General features: G+C 43.6%; 1 long non-coding RNA gene across 4 annotated transcripts in view; it reads right to left on the bottom strand.

Moving 5' to 3' along the window:
- The window catches only part of LOC138148781 (uncharacterized), a 42,301-nt gene extending 22,751 nt beyond the window's left edge, over positions 1–19,550 (bottom strand). For all 4 annotated transcript variants that reach the window (XR_011165177.1, XR_011165176.1, XR_011165173.1 and 1 more), the window contains exons 1-3: positions 19,003–19,550; positions 18,359–18,433; positions 103–210 (exon numbers count right to left, since the gene is read on the bottom strand). This is a non-coding gene — a long non-coding RNA (uncharacterized lncRNA). The remainder of the gene's footprint in view (positions 1–102; positions 211–18,358; positions 18,434–19,002) is intronic.
- Positions 19,551–23,749: the final 4,199 nt, after the last annotated feature.

Below are 23,749 nucleotides of genomic sequence, written 5' to 3' on the forward strand. Positions count from 1 at the left end.
ATTTGATATCTGTGGTCTTAGGCAAATCCCTTACAGAATTCCAGAATAGGAACTTTATTTTTTTTTTTGATAGGAACTTTAGAGATTATAAATTCATTTCACCTGTCTAGACATCAGTGTCCTCATATATAAAATGAAGGCGTTAAATGAGAAGAACTTGAAGGACCCTTCCAGCTCTGACATTCTGCAAGTAATATCAAAGTTCACTGGCTGAAAATAAAAACAAGGCAGTATATGATAAGGGTGGGGCAGATTCCAGATAATAAATGTTCAAAAGACTTCATGACAAATACATTTTATTTTAAAATCCATAACAAGCCCAGGGCTTCTCCAGTCTCTACCTAGGTGGGGCTCACAGCTCACTCTCATTCCTGTTGGAGTCCCCTGAGTGGAAGCCAGGGTGCTAAGCTGCTGTCTGCATTAAAATTCATGGCCCCCTTTTTCCAGTATCATTCACCAACCAACTCCACCCCACACTGTACTCTTAAAAAGACCAAGAAAGCAACAGGTACCATGGAACTCAGGGGTTTATCCCTCCACCCACACAATCCAACAACCCATCACCAGGCCCCAGGGAGGGACAAGGATCTCTTCCCCCACCCACAAGGAGATTCAATAGCCCCTGAAGACCCCTTCCAGTTCCCATCCAATGTATACCTTCTGGGCTCTGTGTGGACTTGTTTTCTGGACTGACCCAGGGCTAATAGCTGGGCCCACCAAGTACCCCTGCTCTTTCTTGGTCTCTCACACTAGCCTAAGATCTCTTAGTCAAATCACAAAACTTCTCTGGAGCCTCAGTTTCCATATCTGTAAAATAGGGGTTGCTTGTATTAGCTCGGTAGCAGAGGGAATTGAGAGCTTGCTGAAGGTAAAGGGAATAAGACATAAATTCAAATCCTACGTTGGGTACTGCCTAGTCAGTATAACCCAGAGCAAGTCACTTAATCTTTCCTAGCCTCAGTTTCCCTACCTGTAAAATGGTCTAATCATAGGATCTACCTTACAGGCTTGTCATGAGGACCAAAGGACGTAACACAAGGCAAACCCCATGTAGTTACTAGTTACCTTCATTATTATCACTTTACCATATAGGCAGTAAAGAGGACTGGCCCCCTCTCTGAAGCCTATGCTTACTGGGTGACTTTGAGCAAAGCCCAGTGTAAGGGTGAGCTCTCATTATTATCATCTCCAAGCTAACCTCTCTGCTCAAAAGCTACATCATTAAAAAAAAAAAAAAGCTGGATCATTTCTATTCACCTCAATTGGTTAGTATGATTCAGCCTAAAGCCACTGGAAGGGCTGATAGTCAGTGGGCTGTGTGGAGCCAGAAGGAGACCACCGAGCTGAGCCCAGGACAAGGCCAGAGACCCGGTCAGGAGAAACAGGACCCCCCTCCCATCAGTACCTCCTCCTCTTCTCCAAACTGCAGGAGGCAAAACAGGGTGAGAGGCTGTGTTTCTGATGTTTTGTTTTGTTTTTGTTTTCTTTCTCTCCTGTGTTTCCTGCAGCTTTTTCTGTTTGTGGCTTCCTCCCTGCCTTGGGGTGCAGAGTCGGTGGGAGAACCAGTTTGTCAAAAAATGGAAGACAGAATGATGAAGTCAAGAGTGCTGCATGCAGATCTGGAGAACTGGGTTCGAATGTTGATTCTGCTATTCCCTGCCTGGAAGATGTTGGTCATGTCCCTTCCCACCTCTCTGGGCCTCAGTCTCTTCATCTTTAAAATGGGGGAAGAGGTAGGATTACAGGTCCAGTTCAAAATAATAATAACAGCTAGCACTGATATAGCACTCTAAGGTTTACAAAATGCTTTACACATATTATGTCCTTAGATCCTCACAACTGTTCTGGGCATCTTATTATACCTATTTTACAGGTCAGGCAACTGAGACTGAGGATCTCAGAAGGATTGCCCAGGGTCACATAGTAAGTGTCTTGAGGCTGCATTTGAACTCAGAACTTCAGGTCTCCAGGCCTTAGACTCTACCCCCTCCACCACCTAGCATTCTATGCTACCAGGCTGCTAAATGCCCTCTGCCCAAGGTCATGTCTGCTGTCCACTGGACATAAGACAAGTGAGGGTCCCGTCGCCTGGCAGAGGTGCCCCTTTGGACAATTCAGGTGGAAGCCTGGGCCTTCGGTAACCAGAATTCACCACTGCCTGTTTCCTTCATGCTCCCAGCTTCCAGTTTGCCCCATTACCCTTGTATTTACTTTCTATTTATTTTCTAAATGCCTAAATGTGTTCATGTTGTGTCCTTCCACAGAATGTATCTCATTAGATCCCCACAACGACTCTGGCAGGTAGGCACTCTTTTTATTCTATTTTACAGGTGAGGACACTGAACCTGATATCTCAAGGGGCACACAGTAAGTGTCTGAGGCTGGATTTAGACTCAGATCGTCTTTTGAACTCAGGAATGTAAGCTCCCAGAGGCCAGGAATTGTCTCATTTTTAGGGCCTGGCACAGGATAAATGTTTGTTGATGGAGTGAATGTACAAAGCCTAAGAGCCAACCAGTTTGGCTGATTTAGGACAATTGTTGAACCATCCAGGATTCTAGAACCTACTTTTCTTTTTCAGACATCACAGATCATTAGGTTCCACCAATCAGCCCATCAGTGAACACTTAGAAAACACCTACTGTATACAGAGTGCTCAGGGCTAGGCATGGGGGAGAAACAAAGATTTAATTTCAAATAGACCCAAGCCCTCTGGGGAGGTTTTGCCTGTGACCTTCCAATACCCTTCTCTTTATTTACTGGAAATCCAGAGGAAAAAGTCTTTATATCAAAGAAATCCCATAGTTCTCCTTCAAAGTTCAAAAAGTCTTTAAAGAAAAGGCAATTAATTCTCATTCAGCAAACATTTGTTAACACTTGCCTACAAAGATAAAAACAGTTTAAAAAAAAAGTCACTGCCCTCAAGGAGCTTGGTGGGGTGGAGTGGGCTGAAGGGTCTACATAGATAAGTAAAGAGAAAATAATTTCAAGAAATGAGCTCTAAGATGTAATAGTTGAACAAAGGCTACTGAGCCGTTCCCTAACTTCACAATTAAATATGTCCCTGATTTTACTCATTGAGCATTTATTAAGCACCTACTATGTGTAGAGCACAGTGCTAGGCACTGTGAAGGAGCATGACCTAATCACAAAGGACTTATCTTGGGGAGGTGTGGGGGAGGAGAGGCTGGTGAGAACCAAACCAATGCATTTGCAACAAAAGTAAATATAAAGTATATTGCTTGTTATTGAGTCAAGTCTGAGTCTTCATGACCCTGTGGACCATAGTGTCTGTCCATGGGGCTTTCTTGGCAAAGATGCTGGAATTTCCTTCACTATCAGATTAAGACAAGCAGAAGTTAATTGAGTTGCCCAGGCTCACACAGCTAATAAGTGTTTGAGGCTGAATTTGAACTCAGGTCTTCCTGATTCTAGGCCCAGTGCTCTATCCACTGGGCCACCTACCTGTAGAATAGATAAAAAGCAACCAGGAGAAATCAGACTGTGTTTCGTATAGGAGGTGGCATTTGTCCCAGAAAATGGATTGGGAGGAAGTCAGGAGACTAGATTCCTTGTTGGAGAATTTGTCATAATAAAGGGGGAAAATGAGAAGGGAGAAGAAACAAACACCAGATCTAAAGTCCAAGGACATTCTGTGTATGCAGATATGGAAATGGAGAAAAAAAAATTGCATGTTTATTTCAATATCATTGGTTTACTTTATAAAAGTCTTATATATTTTGTTTTGTGCATCTAAAAACATCATTCTGAGTAGGGGCTCCCAGGTTCCCCCAGACTATCAAAGGGTTCTGTGATCCAAATGAAGTAAAGAATAGATATTATCCTAAAATGATGAATATCCTTCCCTGGACTGGTTAAGAAAGGGACAACTCCTCCATAAATAACTATCATATAATCAATCAGTCAATTAACTGACAAGGATTTACTAAGCTCCCCCCAAATGCTAGGCACTGTGCAAGATTCTAGGACTACAAAAACAAAGATGAAGCAGCCCCTGTCCTCCAGGAACTTACATTCTTACAGTGACAAGACCAAAGTGCCATCAGAGTTCTGTTTAAATAAAAGTGCTACAGAAAATCACTTCTGGCTTGATAATCAGGGAAGGCTTCAAGGAAGAGGTGGCATTTGAGGTGGTCACAAAAAATGGTCACAGAGCATTACATCTCATTTAATGAGATGGTGTGTGTTGGACAGAACCTCCTTCCTGACTGCCTAGAATCTAACCCACTCATGTTACCAATGGGGAACCTAAAACTGGGGAAACTGAATGATGAATCCGGCATCACAAAGATAAAAAGTTTGAATCTGGGTCTTCTGAAGTCTTGTTCCCTGTTCTTTTCAATATACATGGGAAGATGGATGAAAAAATACACACACACCACACACACACACACACACTGTCCTACCTGTGAGCCTCCAATCCTGTGATCCCCTATTTTACCCAGAATCTCAGTCCTTCCCCCCCCACCCCACCTTTTCTCCCCAACCCCCAGCACACTTAGCTAGGGAAACAGGGAAAGGTCTAAGTCTGGCTTGTTCTGCTCCTGGCAGGCAGACAGACAGACACAAACACACACACAGGACATTTTTCCTGGTTCTCTGTTTAAAGATTCTAGAACAGCCCAGACAGTAACCACCACCCCAACTCCAGTCCCAAACCACCACAGTAGACCAGAAAATGAGTTAATGATTAAGGAGGGGATTAAATATTAACCAATTGGTAGGAGGACATGGAGTAATGTCTGTGTCTGCACCTGAGACTAAGCTAAAAATACCTTCTCCTGCCTTCAGGGCCAGTTCTGGAGAAATCACATGGGGTGTGCTTGCTGATCTGAGGTTTCCTAGGTGTCCCCCCCCCACCTCCCATCCGGAGTTCTGTCTGTCTGTCTTTTTCCCTCTTTCTACCCCAACACACCCACCTGTCTGTCCCTCTTTCCTCTATTTTAATCATCTTTGGGTGTCAGTTAAATAGAAAGGCTCCAAAGTGTGGGATGGGGGAGGAGGCAGGCCATTTACCTGCCAGTCAAGTCTCCACCCACCCTCCCTGCCACGTCTGCCCCCTTCCCCCAGGCAAAGGTAGAGACACAGGCTTGGGCCAGAAGGGGAGGAGTGAAAGAGACAGACAGACATTCAATTCAGTAAGGTTCCACATCTGCACTAAGCAGCTACTGTATGTGCCCACACCTAAGTTGGCACCTGGGAAGACATCAGGAAAGGCCAGGGCCCCTGCTGCAAAGGTTGTGTTCTCTGAACCCATGGGTTAAGGGGAGGGTTCAACACTGTGTAAAGAAGCCAGAGGATCTGGATTTGAATCCTCTCTCCTTGGCCAACTCAAACTCCTCATCTAGAAAATAAGGAAGTCGGGGAGATCCTGTGATGTTTTCATTTTCATTTCTAGGTGGCACAGTGGATAGAACGCTGCACCTGGAAAGCCAGAGTTCAAACCTGGCCTCAAGCACTAGCCCTATGACCTTGGACAAGTCACTTATCCTATTTACTTCAGGGCTTGTCATAATGCTTCCCTCCCAAGGTTGATGTGAGGGGATCAAATGGGACAATATTTGTAATGAATTTGGCACAACATATGGTTCGTAGTAAATGCTAGCCATTATATTTGTTGTTACAAGTACTATTTTTATATGTCAAATATTTCATATGATTCTAGATTTTAGAGCTGGAAAGGGCTCAGGAGCCTGTCAAGTCCAAACCCCCATCTTACAAATGAGGAAACTGAGGCTATATAGGTCCAATAGCTAACAGAGATGGTTTGAAGGTTTGCTGAGTGCATATTACCTCATTTGATCCACAACAGACCTTTGAAGAATGCTAAGGTTATAGCCATTTCACTGATGAGGAAATTGAGTCAGAGGTTAAATGGCTTCCCAGCTAGTAAGGTTCTGATGTAGAACTTGAGCTTATTTTCTTACCTCCACTACTACAGAGTTCCACAGCTAGGAAGGCAGGATCTGAACCCAGGTCTCCCCATCTTCAGATCCAATGGCCCATCTCTCTACATCATACTGATGCCTCATAGGTCCCTCACTTGGGCCCCCCTCAGTATAAGCAATCACCTTAAGCAATTAACTTGAAGGTCAGGTCTCAGGTCTTTGTAATTAACTTGGTGCTAAAACCAGTAAGTATGCATAAAAGCTTTTTACCTGAATGGAGATCCTTAGGCTAGAATGCTCAGGTCCACAGTATTCACAATAGTATTACAAAGAGTTTACAAAAAAATTTATGACCCTTCCCTTCACCAAGGCAAATCCCTTCTTCCAAACAATAATCAGCTGCCTTCAGGAAGCACTCCCAGATTGATAGCCCTTTCGGGATGCCCCCACACCCAACAATGCCCACTCTCTTCTCCCTCCCCTTCTGCAGTGACTCAAGGTCAGTGTCTGTAGTTGCAGGAAGTTGGTTCTGTTTATTTGGTTCCACCAGTGACGTCTGAAGTCAATTATTAGTTTGGGGGTTGCCCAGGTAGCTCAATAAAGGCCGGTTATCTCTCTGCCCATACTTTCAGGGAACTGTTACCAGTGGAACATGGGGCCTATTCGGGGTTGCAGAGGTCTTAGGTTTGATTCTCCTTAGTAGCTGGAAGTAACTGGGGGTGGGGAGAGAAATGAAAGGCATGTAGGGGAGGAGAACCAAACCCGTGATTGTACAGCTTAAAGCGAACTCCCAGACAAGAAAACTCCCCTCTACAACGCAGGTCAGCACCTTCCCTGCCATTCTGAGTAGTGAAAAGGTGCCTAGAACACTGAGAGAGACAATCACTCCCACAGCCTCGATATGGGATGATTCAGAGGAGGGAAATGGCCTCAGGTCTTCCTGGCCAATACTTGGGCCCTCCAGCACACACACGGATACATACAACACACACATGCACACACACAATATATAGGTGCACACACAAACGATCGTGCACACAAAACATACAATATGCATACGAATGCAATGCAGATATACATGCAAGCAATATAATACACATATGCATACACACAATACACATGTGCACGTGCAAAATACACAATGCATATGCATGTGCAAACAAAACATACACTATGCATATAAATGTGGTACACATACAATACAGCTATGCATGCAAGCACATATAATACACACATGCACACACAAATAATATGCATATAGTATGCATGTGAATGCAATATGCATATGCACACACATGCAATATACATACACATACATATACATACACACAGAGTATATAAAGCATTTCATTTTGGGGGAAACATAATTTTATATAAAAATATAATTTTCTTAAACTAGAGTAAAATCGAAAAGTATGTATTAAAATATTGACAAAACTAATTTTTACTTGAAGCCACATGACATACATGTTGGAGGAAGGAACAAATAGCAAACAATTATTTTTTGAGTGGTACTTCTTTTACTAAACTCAATTTTTATCAGATTGAGTCGTCAACTAACTGACAAGCATTTATTAAGCACCTAGGTTTACCAGGCACTGTGCTTAGGACTGAGTCAATCTTGATCCGGTCTTTTCAAGTCCTTCTTCCTACCCCCACCCTAAGGACTTCACACCTTGACCTTGGCTTTGTTGTTGCAGGGTCCCATTCAACTCTTCATGACCCCATTTGGAGTTTTCTTAGCAGAGATACTGAGGTGGGTTGCCATTTCCATCTCCAGCTCATTTTACAGATGAGGAGAGAGAGGCACAGGCCTGAATGAATCAATCTTATCTAACTCAATTTTGGCTTTCTATTAGAATCTGAAGTTTTTTATTTTTGTTTGTTGGTTTTCTTGCCAAGCCATAGAATTCTAGCATAGGGTTATAGCACCCCTTCACAATACCTAGGCTGCTTTCTTTTTATTCAGAATATTCCCTGTTCTCCTGTTAGCGAGATTCTATTTCTTTCAATCAGAAGTTATCCTTGACCTGCTAAATTCTAAGGTCTCATCTGCCTTGTTAGTAGCAGAAGCAATGTCCAACGAAAGCACATGTAACTTCTTGCCTTCTTAAATGTCTTCTTAAATCATGAACTTTTCTGGAAGCAGCCAGCACTCAATCATTTATTAAGCTCCAGGCTTCTAACTGACACACTTTTTTCTACTCCCTTGTGATAAATGATTCTTCTTCATGATGTAGCATGTTGCTAGGCCTCTGCAATTTCACTTTAACCGCATTTAAAGGGATCGTCTTTGGGAGCTGGGGGTAGTGGTGATGCTTTAATTCAGCCCAACAGAAGAGAACAGTTTTAAAGCATTTTCTAATAATTTCCTCTCTCTCTCTGTTTCTACCTGTCTGTCTCTGTTTGTCTTTCACACACACACACACACACACACACACACACACACACACACACCTCATTAGGCTTGTATTTGAGTATCACTTGTGCATATGTAACTCAGCCTTCTCTCCTAAGGATGGATGCCTTATTGGGGATGAGACCCAAGAGTTTCACGTGGGAGTCAAAGGCTAGGGATAGGGGCTTAGAGCCGAGAAAGGAACCAAGTGTCATGGATTCGGTGGCAGATAACTTTGAGTAGGGATGTGCAATGAGAAAAATGGGGATGGGTAAGGAAGACAACAAGTAGAGAAGATACGAGTGTTCTAAGCTGAAAGCAGAGCTTGACTGGCTCCTAGAGTTTATGCCAAAGTATAAGTACAGGGAGAAGGGGGCCAAAAGACCTAGGGATGCCTTGGAATCTTCCTGGGTCAATTAAAACAGAAAATGGAGGATCTACCAGATGCCTCTGCAGAGCTGGGGATTCCCAGGCAGGCAAATAGTAAAGAGGGTTGGGGGAGGGGGAGGATATGAAATTAAGAGCCTATACTACTTGCTGTGCTCTGTGCTAAGCACAAGAGATACAAAGAGAAAAGCGATAATAGCCCCTGCCTTCAAGGAGCTCCCATTCTAATAGGCAAACATCTATGTACATGTCCTATAGGTACAGGATGATCTCAGAGGGAAAGCACCAGTATTCAGTGTGACTAGGGGTGTGCGTATGTGTGTGTGTGTGTGTTTGTGTTTCCATGTCTGTCTGCTGTCCCTACTGAGGTGTCCTGAAGGGAATTCTTTTCATGGACAGATTCAGGAGCTAGACTTCTATCTTGGATCTTGTTCCCTTCAGGGGCTCCTTCTCCCACTTCTCCCTTTAATATTGGGCAAATCTACTTCACCTTGTCCCCTCATTCTCCTGGGCTAACGTCTGGGGATGGGTGAAGGCTGTTACTTGATTGGAATCCCAAGCACACTCACATGGTCCACAGAAATCCATTTCAGCCCACCCCATCCCAAGGACCTCAAACCTTGACTTTGGCTTTGTTGTTTGGTCATTTTTTTTCCAGTCACATCCAACTCTTCATGACCCCATGTGGGGTTTTCTTGGCAAAGATACTGGAGTGGTTCAACATTTCCTTCTTCATTAGATTAAGGTAAACAGAGGTTAAGTGACTTGCCCAGTCACACAACTAGTGTCTAAAACCGGATTTGAACTCAGGTCTTCCTGACTTTAGGTCCAGGACTCCATCCACTCAGCCATGTAGTGCCCTGACTTTGGCTTTACCAATTCCCAAATGTTTACACCCACAGAAAAAGAAGCTGGGGGTGGGACAGGAGCAAGAGTGAGGGAAGTGACCCTGAAGGTAGAATCTTAATACAACCCCACCTTGACACAACTCAGGAGAATGACTCAGACCAAAAGACCATATCCCAGTCCCAATAACCTGCTAACCTTCTGACCATACAGCAGACCAAAGTGCAACTTCGAGGTTCTGAGTTCCTCTCCCTCCATTCCTCTGACCTTTTGTCAGTCTCTTTTCCCCAACTGCTCAGGAACCTCCCACACCAAAGACAAACAAACTTATATACCTTAATAGAGTAACACAACACAGTCATACGTGGAGATACACAGTCCAGAGGGAAAACACAAACTCACCCACAGACCCAATTGCTAAATGTACTTGGGGTTTGGGTGTGTGTGTGACTCTGTGTGTGTGTGTGGGACTGTGTGTGAGAATTTCAGCAGGTGTCTGAGGAAGTCCACACAGAAGAGGTCTCAGAAGCCAAAGACTGGACACCTTCGTATGCATATGTTTGCATACAGCACATTGAAAGCTCTAAATCCTCAAATAGAAATCAAGGGCTTTATTAACCCTTTGTGATTTCTTCAAATGCCTCCAGGACACTGGCTCATCCCTCCAGGGAACTCACTGGTGAGTCTAAAGATGGATTGTGAATAAAAGGCAAGGGGTAAAAAGAGCGGTGAAGACCCACCTGCCTCAGGCACATCCTGGTCTACTCTTTGGAAGTTCCCAAGGAGACCAACTGCAGGAATTGTCTCCCTCTCGAATTGCCTATTTTTAGGAATCTTTAGGAGAAGGGAATATGAGTTTGAGGAGTGAGATGGGATCAAGAGGATGGCAGATTCAAATTTCTTTTAAGGGAGAACATCCAGAGAAGGTCAGCCAGGATGCTGATAGGGCAGATTGAAAGAAGTTTCAGCCTACTTAGTTTGAACCTAAAGGAGAGAAGATTTAAGAGGAGACATCCAGATGCCTACTTTGTGCAAAGCTCTCTGCTAGAGAATACAAAAGACAAAAAGGAAATTCCCGACACCTAGAGCTCTCTCCAGCTATCTGAAGTGAAGTTATCTGAAACGGCTGAACAACAACAACATATGAGAGATTCCCAGGGAGCAATTCATGCAAGTCACAGGAGAGACAGATTTTGCCTTGATATAAGGAAAACAATTCTAACCGTTGGAGCTGTGTCAAAGTACACTGGATTGCCTCAAGAAGTCGTAAGTTATCCATTACTGGAGTCCTTTAAGCAGAGGCTAGATCAGGGGTGGGGAACCTGTGGCCCTTTAGCTGCACTGGAGGCCCTAGAGGGCCACCTGTGGCTTTGAGGCCATAGGTTCCCCATCCCTGGACTAGCTAATCATTTGTTGGAAATCCTGTGGAGTGAATTCCTGCTTAGATCCAGGTTGGACCAAATTATTACTGTGGTCTTTGTTTAATCTTGAAATTCCATGAGTCTGAGGATGGTAATGGCCTGAAACAGTGGTGGGAGACTCTGGTGGGAGGCCCAAATAAGATCAAAATGTAACAAAATAAATAAAAATACAATAAAAAAATAGAAAGCATTATATTTTAAAACTAAATCAATATGTGGACCAATGGAATCCTTATGTAGGGATGAATGGCTCCATTTAAATTGGACACCCCTGGTGTAAAGGATAGGGAGAGATTGAGGTGTTGGACATAGGCAAGATAGGGTTTGGGGGATGACTTGGAATTAGAGGAGAAGAAATGGAGTCAGCTGGTCAACTAGCATTTATTTATTAAGCACCTGCTATATGCCAGTCCCTGTACTAAAGGCCTGAGATACAAAGAAAGGAAAAAACAAACACTGAGACCTTGCTTTCAAAGACCTCAGAGCTTAATGAGAAGGGTTCATAAAATGGAGGTCGAGGATGAGTGAATTTCAGGTATGAGGACTGGGATGCAGACAATGGACTTAGAGATTTCTGAACCAGGAAGTCCTTAGAAAGATTATGTTGTCTACGTGTGTGTGTCGGGACCAGACAGACCCCACCTAAGATTTGCCCTATGGAACCTTCAGGAAACCAGTGTCCCTTTGAGGAAACTGCTGGGGTCACCTTCCTCACTGCACTCAGCCCTCCCAGAAGTCCTAACTACACTGGGTTTTCAGGAAGGACACATGGGCCTTAAAATAACCTCAAACAGATTTTTAAAATATATGTATGTATAGTTCTCTTTGCTCCTTCCCCATTGTTGAGGCCTCCTGTTTTGAAGTCAGAGAACAAAATGCCAGAGAAAGATCCTATGAGACAACATGGATTGTGCATGTGGGTACACATACACATAGACACACAGTCGTCCCTCTCCACCCTCCCCAGGTGCTTTTCCTGCCCCGAACCAATGACTCTGGAGGGTTCTGTGCTCTCCCTGTCTTCACAAGGCATTTCAATGACTTCTTCACCCAAACCCTAGAGGCAGAGTCTGGTCAATCAGCAGGTCTTTGCCACAATCCTATCCCAGCTGTCCTTGAACAGGCCTTTTCCGTTTACAAAACACAGGCCACAACCATTACCTCATTGGATAGCCTTGCACTAGTAAGTTCATAGTCAATATTTGCTGAATGAATGAGTGAATATTATAACACTAGCAATAATCGGCACTTTTATAACACTGGGAGATCTTAAAAACACTTTCCTCAAAACAACCCTTTGAGCTCCCATTTTATAGACGTGGGAAAAGGACGCTCAGAGAGGCTGGTTGAATCTGCTTTGGTTACACAGCTGGCAAGACAAGTAAAAGGACTCAAGTCTCTGTTTCCTAGTTCAGAGAGTACACAAAGTGTTGAGATCCCGGAAGCCCCAGTCAGCCATGCAGCTCTGTAACACTCAGTCTTCTCCATGCTCTGGAGAGGGAGAAAAGATTCCTTTGCAAAAGTTATCTTCCCTCTTGGATCAGGGAGTCCCATCTGGAATCTTCTCAAGGGTTCCCCAAACATGGGATGGGAGGCTCATGTGAGAAAGGGAAAAGTTTCCATCTTGAGAAGGAATGTTCCCCAAAAGGGGATGTTGGATTTAGAAAAATAAGCAAAGACATAAAGATGGGGAAAACCTGAAAGACAATAGGCAAGAAGTAACAAAAGTAATATGAATAAATCCAAAGTAGAAAGGTTAGATTCTGGCCCCCCAAACCTTTCAAAATTCTTCTCTCTCCCTCTATCTGCCTCATTCTTAGGCTACCCAAACAGCCACCTCTCTGGCCAACCCAGTCTTCCGGCTCTGCCTATGGGAGTCAATCTTGTACAACATTCTGGGGCAGATCTGAGACAGCTAAGTAATATGATCAATGGAATCATAGACTTGAAGTCAGGATCATCTTGAATTCAAGTCCTGCCTCAGGTACTTCCTAGCATTGGGAACCTTAATTTTAGCCTCAATTTCCTTATCTTATACATCTTCATTTTAAAGGTAAGTATATATAATCATATATATATAGTAATAATCATATTTTGTGTGTGTTTGTGTATAAAAAATATGGGCAGCCAGATGGCTCAGTAGACAGAGCACTGGGCCTGGAGTCAGGAAGACCTAAGTTCAAATATGACCTCAGATACTTACTAGCTGTGTGATCCTGAGCCAGTCACTTAACTTCTGTTTGCCTTAATCCACTGGAGAAGGAAATGGCAAACCACTCCTGTATCTTTGCCAAGAAAATCCCATGTACAGTATTGGTATGCTATAGTCTACACTCAAAGAGTCAGATATGACCGAATAATGCATATAGTATACTACATAGCAATAATAATATTATCTACCTAGCATAATATATGGTAATAATCATATGCAACATATAGTATAATATGTAGTAATAACATAATGTAGTATATAATATAATCCATATAGTATAACATATAGTAATAATTATATACAGCCTATAATAAAATAATAATGTTATATATAATATATAAAACATAACACTCTACAAAATAATCTAATAATCATAATATATATAGTATCCTACATATATAATAATAATTATAACCCTTACTTCCAATGGTTGAGGGTCAAGTGAGATGACATATGTAAGGAACTTTACAAACCTTAACATCTATATAAAAAGCTAGTGATTATTATTATGATCTTCCTAATAGAGAAGTAGACCCAATGTCAGGAAGACCTAAGTTCAAATCCTGCCTCAGACATTTACTAGCTGTATGACTTTGGCCACATCACTTAACCTTTGTTTGCCTCAGTTTCCTCAACTGTAAAATGGAGATCCTAAGAACACCTACCTTTCAGGGTGTTGTGAGGATCAAATCAAATAATATTTGTATGGCACTTAGCAGAATGCCTAGCAGAAAGAAGGCGCTATATAAATACTAGCTACTATTATTGTTCTTATATTAACTCCCTCATACAGCAAAACTAGTGGAAAGAACACCAGCCTGGGTAAAGAGATCAGGATTTTAGTTCTGAATCGAATACTAACTCCTGCTCTGTGAGTCTCAGCTTCCTTATCTATGAAATAAAGATAATAACGCACTGTTTACCTCTCAGGATGGTAACTGTGGTACCCTCTTTAAAAACTTTGTGTGCTATAGATCAACGAAAGTGATTATCACCTATTCTGTTGCTTTGCTCAAGAACCTTCAAAAGCTCCCACATGCAGAGGAAATAAAGTCCCAGTTCCTTTCTGTGGCATTCAAGGCCCTCCTACTTGTTGGTCCCAAACCACAGAGCTTTGTGTTCTTATCTTCCATAATTATAACCCTCCTCTACCTAGGGTAGGTGAGCCTTCTCTGAGTTTTCTTTTTCTATGCCATGTTCATTTCATTTTTGATTTGTGGTGTTCTTAAATCCTGGTATGTTCTCTCCAGCCTGCTTCACTAAATCCTACCTGTCCTTCAAGTCTGCCTTCTAAAATGAAGTGTTTCTTGGACCCTGGAACCTTCAACAACTTTGGGGCCAGGAAATGGGCTACTGGTGTGAGGTAGAATGCCCATTAAAGCCTCACTGCTTCAGAACAACTTGCATTTTGCTGACACCTGATGATGACAAAAGCCTTATAACAAGCCTGTGGAATGGGCATTGTCAGTATCTTTATTCCCCTTGTAGACCCGAGGAAACTGACGCCCAGGGAGTGACCTGCCTGAGTTTACTTGGGTAGCCACACAGCAAGGGCAGGAGTCAAACCCAGGTCTTTTAGTTCTGTCTTCATTGTTCCTTCAGCACCTACATATCCCCCTGCCTCCATTAGGAGGTTGTACTGTTGTGTCCATGGGCTGTTTTCACATTGAAAAATAATATAAAACCCTCTACTCCCCAGCCCCCACAACTGTCTACAACCTATACCCTAGGGCTGGGACCAGGCTGACAAACAGTCACCCCTGCCAGCCTGCCAGGCAAGCAGCTGGTCAGCAAAGAACTGACAGACAAATATAGCAACTGGTGATTAGCACAAGGTCATCACTTAAAATCACCAGGTCAGTTTGCTCTTAGCTCCCCAGGGGACAGGGCCAGGCAAGGGGAAGGGGCTTCTCACTGAGCTGGAGTCAATGGGATCCTTGGATCCTGGGCCCCTGCTTCAAGACAACCCTTTGGAGACCCTCTAGGACTCTGTGGTTCTATGGGGTCTCCTTACCTGGAGAGTCAAAAGCCACCATGACCAGGGCCACTGTGGTCTGAGGGGTGACCTGAGCTGGGTGGTGATGGAGGAGCAACGAGAAGTTGGAAGAGAGAATTGGCTCTTGGGAAAATCATAGCCTGGTGAGGAAAACTGTCATCGCCCTCAGAAGTGTCTGGTATGAAAGAAACAAACAGCCCATTCTGATGTTTTGGGCAGAGTGAGGGTGGGAGAAACCCCAGAGAAGAAGACAGTGTGGTGCTCTTTCAACTAGATTGAAATTCAGAAGATCTGAGATTGAATCTGCCTCTGCTATTTATTACCTAAGTGACTTTGGGCAAGTCACCTCTTTAGGACTTAAATTCCTTCTCTGAAGAATGAGGAACTGGACCAGATGATCACTGGAGGCCCCTAACACCTTTGAATCCCATGACCTCATGATTCTTAAGTCTAGAAGGGTTGGAAACCTTCCCTCTAATCATTAGCATATAGGAGGGTGTTTGTGAATTTAGAGAGTCCAGTAGGTATTATTAGCTTTGTCCCTTCCCAACCCCTTAGCTTGTGAGTTCTCAGGTCCAACATCAAGAGCTCAGTAAAGGGGAGCCCTGGTCTCTGACCCCCACATACCCTGCCTACCCTCTTTGTGGCTATAAAATCCTTGCCTCTAGTCAGCTATGGCCAGATTCCTTTTTGTTTGTTTGCTTTTTTACTCTGAGCTGACTGAAACAACCTTCCTGTTTGCAAACAGACTCCCAACAGAAGACATCCTGAGGTTATTATATCTACAATCTGTGTCCTCCCCCTTCCCACCCCCTAACAATCCTCCCTAACCCCCCAAAAAATATGCAGGGGACCAGGGAGCAATGAATCCTTCAAGTCCTTCCTGAAGGAGGCTGTGTGTTGGGGGCAGTTAAGAGGGGTGTTACATCAGAGGATATACATTGTACTTGTGTTTTCCCCCACCCTGCAGGAGGTGGGAGGGTCTGGCCAACAATGGGGCCAACAAGTGTTGAGAAAAGTATCCAACAGAGACAGCATGGGGCAGAAACCTGTCCCTGACCCCCAAGGTGTGGCTCTTCTCTCAATCTCCATTTTCTTGCCCTTTAATGGGGTGATGTAAACAAAAAGCCAGAGCTGCTGGGTTAAGGGTCAGGTAGGGGGTTTACCTTAGGGCCCTTTTTCCCAGACCTTGCCAAATTCCCCCAATTTCCTAGATGGGTTTGGAGATCCCTCCTCTATCTATATAAATTCTTCCCATCCTTCAAAACCTAAATTCTCCAAATACAGGAGGATTTTGTTCACCACCCTATACCACCCCCCCCTAGAGGGCTAAGGAGAGAGCCCTATGCCATCTACCAGCCACCTCTCTTCAGTCTGCAACCTCACAGCACCACTAGCAATTAGCTGAAAACCCTTACCTGAAATTAATTATGGCTGTAGATCTCTCTGATCATTCCTATCCCTTTCTGGTCTACCCTACCTCCCTCTAAGTCCCCTAGTGCTTTCCTTCTGAGATTACCTCTCGTTTATCCAAACCTTGTCTATATATGTAGCTGTTTGGACTGCTGTCTCTTCCATTAGAATGAGAGCTCCCTGAGGACAGGGAGCCTGCTTTTGCCTATGTTTGTATCTCCAGCACTTACCTGACATAGAATAAGAACTTAATAAATGCATTGCTTAAAGACCTGTACCTCCACTGAGGAGGTCCTCTTTGCTTTTAGATAGGCATAATTGTTAGGAAGTGTTTTCCTTACAATGATGGAGTTTAAGTCTGTCTCTTTGTCACTTTCACTCATGGTTCTTATTTCTTCCCTTTCTGTTAAGTAAGATAAGCATAATCTTCCACTAATATCACTTCAAATAGTAGAAGATAGCCATTTTATACCCTCTTCTCCTCCACTATCATGGCTTTCATTTCTTCAAACTAAATATCCTCACAGCTTCAACTGGAGTGGGGGTGGGGGCAGGAGGAAGGAAGACACCTGATGTGCCAAGGTCTCTGCATCTTTTCCCCAATATAGTCATCATCCTCTGGATCCTCAGCTTGTCAACAATGTCCTTCTGAAGGCAATGCCCAGAGCTGAACAGGATACTTCAGATACAGCCCAGCCAGTGGACTAAACCACTCTTTTGTTAAAGCACTAAGCTATTCTAGCTTCCCCATCACACTGTTTACTCAGATACAACTGGAACCTCCAATTCCTTTTCACTTCCATTAATGTCTAACCATGCTTCCCACATCCTATACTTATATCATTGACTTTTTGGACCCAAGTACAGGTGTATTTACATTTATCTTAATTTAGTTGTGTCTTATTGGATTTGGCTCAAAGTTCCAGCCCATTGAGATCTTTTTGGATCTCAATTCTGTCACCTAATGAATGAGCTATCTCTTTCAATATGGTGATATCCTCAGATTTTATAAGAATGCTATTACACCTTCAACCAAGAAATTGATTTTTAAAAATTTGTAAAACATAAGAGGTCCAAGGAGAGCACCCTATGCTATCCACCAGCTGCCTCTCTTCAGGATGACACAAATCCACTATTTATTTTTTTATTTATTAATTAATCTACTGTTCTGAGGTCTGTAATTCTGTCAGATGCAAACTCACCTAACTGGATCATCTAGCCCATATCTTTCTTTCTTGTCTTCAAGGATAGCATGAAAGATTACATCAAATGCCTTGCTGACATCGAGGCAGATTAGACTGGTGGCATCCCCCTGATCTGCTCAGGTTCCTCTCTGTGCTCCACAGGAAAACAGGATTAGAAGAGATCTCAGGGACTTCCGATCCCCTTGGTAACATTCCCCACTTCTCCCATTGAGGTGGCTCCCCCAGATTATACTCTCATCCCTCTTTCCTCCTGAACCACATGTGCACTGACAAGGTTCAATAGATGATCCTTCCTAGGGATAAAATCTTAAGCCAAGGAATAAAGCTCTAATGGAAGATTTTTCCTCATCAACAACCAGGTTAACAATATATTTGGGGATGGAGGGATTGGGACCCTTCCCCACCTGTGGGCTTCTTCTCTCTCTCTCTCTCTCTCTCTCTCTCTCTCTCTCTCTCTCTCTCTCTTTCTCTCTCTCTCTTGCCCTCTCTGTCTCTCTCTCTCCTTCCTGCAGTATATGAATGAACTAAACTCTGCTCAGTTCCTACTGGACTAATTTCATGATACTCCTACCTGGGACTCTGCACAGACTGTCAACGTCTTCTTATCATCAATAAATGCAGCCACATAGCCATTTGGAAGGAATACCTGGTATGGGAGAAAGGCACAATAAGCTCCTGAATAAATCTAGGGGCCCCCAACCCATCTCAGATCTTTGATCGCAAAGGAAAATTCTACTAATCAGTCAGTATTTACATATATATATGTATATATGTATATACATATATATATACACACATATTTGGTTTTGTGTTGCCGATGAAAAGACAAGGTCACAGAGCCTGCCCTCCCCACCCCCTACTAGAACTTAGTCTAGTTCTATAGAAAAGACCCATGTGGAGGAAACAATTGGGGAAGAATTATGGTCATTGCTCCAGGTCCCTTTCTAAGAATCCAAGGAAGAAGCTGAGAGAGACCTGGAGCTGATGTCACCAAAGAGGTGGGACTTCAACTGGACCTGGAAGGATGGAATAATTGACAAGGGCATTCCAGGCAGGGCGATACCTGGAGCCTGGGCCTAGAGGCAAGAATGGACCTGACCTATAGCAAGGGAGGAGAGAAGAGATACTGAGTAGATTAGACTGGTCTAGCTAGAGGGAAGTGAAGGGAGAGATGAGGAGATAGAGCTTGTTTTCTTCCCCTTCGGATGATCTCACCATCCCTGGGCTAAGTAATCCAAGGGTAAACACACAATCTTCTCCTCCTCAGAGTGACCTGGCCCTGAGCAGGAATGGGCTGATCATCTCTCTAGGTGCTCCTCTGTCTGAGGATCTGAGGATTCTTCACTCTTCCTGAGGTGCTCCCTACTTTCCCAGTTCACTTCTGATGACCCTCCCAGCTATACGGTTCTTTCCTCTCTCTCACAGCTTCAGTTCAGCTGTTGAAACGGTCAAACCTCGATGGAGCCCAAACAGGAAGCCAAGGATAAGGGAACCAACTGCCAGGGGATCTTTGAGGCCACTCCAGGAAGTGTGTGTGTGTGTGTGTGTGTGTGTGTGTGTGTGTGTGTGCATGCGCCTGAGCACATGTGCATGTGTGTGTCTATGTCTAGGGGACCAGGGAGGAAGGTAGCAGGGTTTGGATGAGGGCCAGGCCCGGCAGGATCCTACAAGAATAGGGTCTGCCCTTCAAAGATAGCTTCAGTCTCAAGATGGTTGGTGCTGGGAAACTGCCCAAAGTCAGAGGGGCTTGGCACCCACCCATTATGTACAGAGGAATTTATGAGTACCTGCGTTCTTCCTGTACCTAGTCAGAATCAAGGCCATGCCATACCTGACCAAGAATCCCCTCTATAACATTCCCAGTGAGGGCTAAGGATTAGGATCCCAAGACCATCCCAGGTAGTTGTTTTTTTTTTTTTTGCTGGAGAGAATTCTAATGATAGGAACCAAAATATGCCTTCTTGTACCTTCTACCCAATTATTTCCTGTCAGGCCAAGCAGAACAAAACTAATTCTTCTTCCCTGCCTCTCTAAAGTTACATCCTGTGCATCCCTATTACTTACCTGTTGTTTCTGCCATTAGAATGTAAGCCCCTTGAGGGCAGAGACTGTTTCTTCCTTTCTTTGTATCCCCAGCACCTCATACTTCATGCAGTACTCAGTATATAGTAAACACTTAATAGATGCTTGTTGATGAATTGATTGATTCTCCTGTATTTGAAGTCAGCTATCATGTCTCCCTAAGTCTTCTCTTTCCTAGACTTTCCCAGTTCTTTCAACTAGTACTAGTAGGGCATGGTCTCCATTCTTCTCCCTATCTTGTCTGTCCTCCTCTAAAGGCTCTTCCTCCTGTCCATCCCCGTCCTAAAATGCAGCATACAGACCAGCTGTGGTCTGAACAAGGTCGAATGTTGTGGGGCCTCCTTAATTCTGGACACTGTGCATCTTCTCAAGGCCCACTTAAGATCACATTGGCTTTTTGGTTGCCAGGGAACCTAGCAACCTAGGCCTAATCTTGCTTCTACCCTTCACTAGCACTAATAATCTTGGGCAAATCACTTGATCTTTCAGGCCTTTTATAAAATAGGGTCAAAACAGAGTCATTCATTCAACCAACAAGTATGTATTAAAAGGGGTATGTGGGTGCTCAGAGAGGCCTAACCCCTCTGGTGTGAGACCCTGAAACATCAGGTACTATTTTAGTTTGTGGGAGTCATTCATTGATTCACTCAATAAGCATGTATTAGGGCCTACTATGTGCCAGGCACTGGTCTGGGTTCTAGGGATAAAAACCCAGAAAGGGTCCCGCCCTCAAGGAGCTTACATGCTATAGGACCACAGATTTAGAGCTACATGGGGCTTTAGAAATCCAAAACGCTCATTTTATAAATGATGAAAATGAACACCCAAGAGGAAAAGTGATTATTCAGCAGAGTCAAGATTAGAGGCCAAATCTCTGACTCCAAAGCCTGGGCTTTCTCCACCACAGCAGGGTTCAGAAATAGCTGCCCAGAATATCTCACAGCATCAGTGTGAGGGTCAAGTGAGAGAACTAGGTGGATAACTTGAGTCCAGAGGCAGCTTGGAGTAGTGGAGAGAAAGCCACCTCCAAGTTTGGAAGACCCAAGTTCAAATCTCACCTCGGATACCTACTAGCTGAGTGACCCTGGGCAAGTCATTTGATTTCACAATACCTCAGAACAAGTGCCGATCTTCATTGACAGAGGGAGTTTCCTTACTTTACTTTCCCTTTCTCTAGACTAGTGAAGTCACAGGTCTAGAACAAAAAAAAGACTATGAAGGGGTGATCATTTATTATCATTGCTATTGTCTCCAGCAGTCACTGTGCTAAGCTTTTGGGAGTGCCTATCTTACCAGGTACCCTACAAGCTAAGCACTCCTCAAGCTTTCGGCTTTCTCTGGAGTTAGCTCCCCACCAGCAAACCCTGCCCCATAAGCATACTTGGACATAGTCCACCTGGCTCCAGGCCCAGCCCACAAAGTTTAGTCTCCATCACCAGGGACAGGCACCTGCAGGCTGCAGGAGGGGTGGGTGGAGTTCCCCCTATCTCCATTTGCTCAAGAAGGTACTTTTCCCCTGGGTTCATAATAGATGTTTCTAACTAACTATTGGTGAGTAAAGCTGTGATCACATTTGCAGTTGTGATCAAACGGTTTTGGAATGTGGTTTTTGGTAGCTCCTCTTCCCTCAAACCCCAACACACACACACACACATACACACACACACACACACACACATACACACACTCTGAGCTTTCCCAGGGTATAGGTCTCCTTCTGATGATAACTGTCACTTATACCCATCCTGCCTCCTGGTACAGGCTGGTATCACTTAAAATCACAAAAGGTTAAGAGTTATGAAGTACCCTAGATATCATCCACTTCCAGAAAAGTAAACTGAGGCCCAAATTGGCAAAAAGTACCTTGCCCTAAATAAAAAATGTTCTATCTTCCTTCCATCCTTTGTAAAACACCTGTCATTTCCTTTCTTTCTTTCCTTTAAAAATATCAATCATTTTTCAATTTATCCCACTTCCACTGTACCCTTCCTTGTAACAGTGAAAAAGAAGTAATCAAAACAAATAAATCAACCACATTTCATAGCATATGCAACACTCCAAACCTATTGTCCCCCACTTCTATATCAGAAGGAGAGATGTTTTTCATCCTCTGTTCTCTGGGGCCAAGGCTGCTTAGTTAAGTGATCTGAATTCAGTGGCCTTTCTTATTGCCTAGATTTTCTTTCCAGAGATCTTTGTAAGTTAACTCTTAGCAGAGCTGCTTTGAGACAGGTGTGAAGATCTTAGAGTTAACTTACAAAGATCTCTGGAAAGAAAACCTAAGGGGGCTTTCAGACAAAGAAAGAATTCAGAGAGGCCAAGGTTTGTAGAGACCTTCTCTTCCCTCTCCAAAGCTCCAGAACAGTCAACCAAGCCTATATTATCATCTCTCCATCCTTCCCAACTTGCCTGAAACTGATCGGAACTCTATCCCTCTTGTTCAAGGATTCTTAATTTTTTGTGTGGTATGGATCCCCTTGGCAACAGTCTGATAAAGACTATAGACCCCCTTCTCAGAACAATATTGAAAAATGCATAAAATAAGATACATAAGATTGAAAAGGAAATCAGTTATATTTAAAAACAGGTATCAAAAAAATTAAATTCATGGACTCTTGGTTAAGAACTCCTGCAGTCTAGCTTTAAACTCTGACCCTAGGAATGAGTCACGTTTTGGTCTGCTAGTCCCTGGCTTTCTGGTATAAATGAAGGGTGAGTAAGGAAGTGGGAAGAGGATATAGGGGAGGTTAATGGTGTGGGGAAGGGATGAAATGGATCAGGATGAAGTGACTGTTTTCATTCTTACAATTTTTAAGGGGTCTGGCCTTGACTGTCTTACTGGACACATCCCCTTCCCTTGTTTACCTATCCCCTCTACACATTTTTATTTCAAGTATCAATGCAAAGGGGATCAAGAAGAAAGTTGAGAAATAAGAAATAACATAACATTTATCCTTGGAAACCACCTCAATACAGAAGTTCAGAATAGAGGACCTAGGTCTGTAAAGGTATATGCAAATTGCAATCAAATGATATGCAAATCTACAAGTCGGCTGTTTCATCCAACTCAGCCTGTGGGGTATAGGGCAAGGGATCGTTGGTGCCTACACTGAGTCACATCCTTGCCCTTCCCCATCCCACCTGATGAGCCAGACCCTGACCTCATGCATTCCTGGGCAGCCACTGGACAGCACTCTTAAGGTTTGCTCTAGCACTGGAACTTCCTGTGATGACTGGACTGGTCAAGGAAGGAGAAAAAGAGCCCTTCTTGCTATCAGCTTCAGGGTTCAGCCAGCTGGGCCCAGCTTCCAGCAAGCACTCAGCCAGTCCTGCCCCACCCCCTCGTTAAAAATGCTCCAATGATTTGTCTTTCATTCTTTTCCTCCCTCTATCTACCTTCCACCCTTACTCTCTGCTGTCCTTGCTCCAGGGGAGGGAGAAAACGAGGTCATTTCTCTTCTGGATAAATTCTGGGTGACTAAAAGCAAACAGGGACCTTCAGCTCACCTCCAAAAAGTGTGGAAATGATGCCACAACCAAACTGGATTTCAGAGAAGCAATGATGAAGCAGGCTACTACTCCACTTCAGTGCAGAATGAGGCACATCCTTATGGATGGGGCAAATGTGGGCACTGGATTTGTTTAACTATACATATTAATAATTATAAGGGCTTTGTCTTCCTTTTTCCTGGGTGGATGGGGGGAGGTAGGAAGGAAAGAAAAATAAATGCTTATTGATTGAAAAAAATTTCATTAAAACCAAAAGGAGTGGAAAAGATAGGCTTCCCTCCATCTATCATGGGATCAAAGACTCTGAGACCTAGAGTTGGTTTCTTTTATAGCTACCATGGCATAGCCCTGTGGGCAGTACCAGAGGTCC

This window comes from Petaurus breviceps, unplaced genomic scaffold, assembly GCF_028583685.1.
Source record: "Petaurus breviceps papuanus isolate PSGF00001 unplaced genomic scaffold, PetGlider_PUasm1.0 90842, whole genome shotgun sequence".
NCBI classification, from domain to species: domain Eukaryota; kingdom Metazoa; phylum Chordata; class Mammalia; order Diprotodontia; family Petauridae; genus Petaurus; species Petaurus breviceps.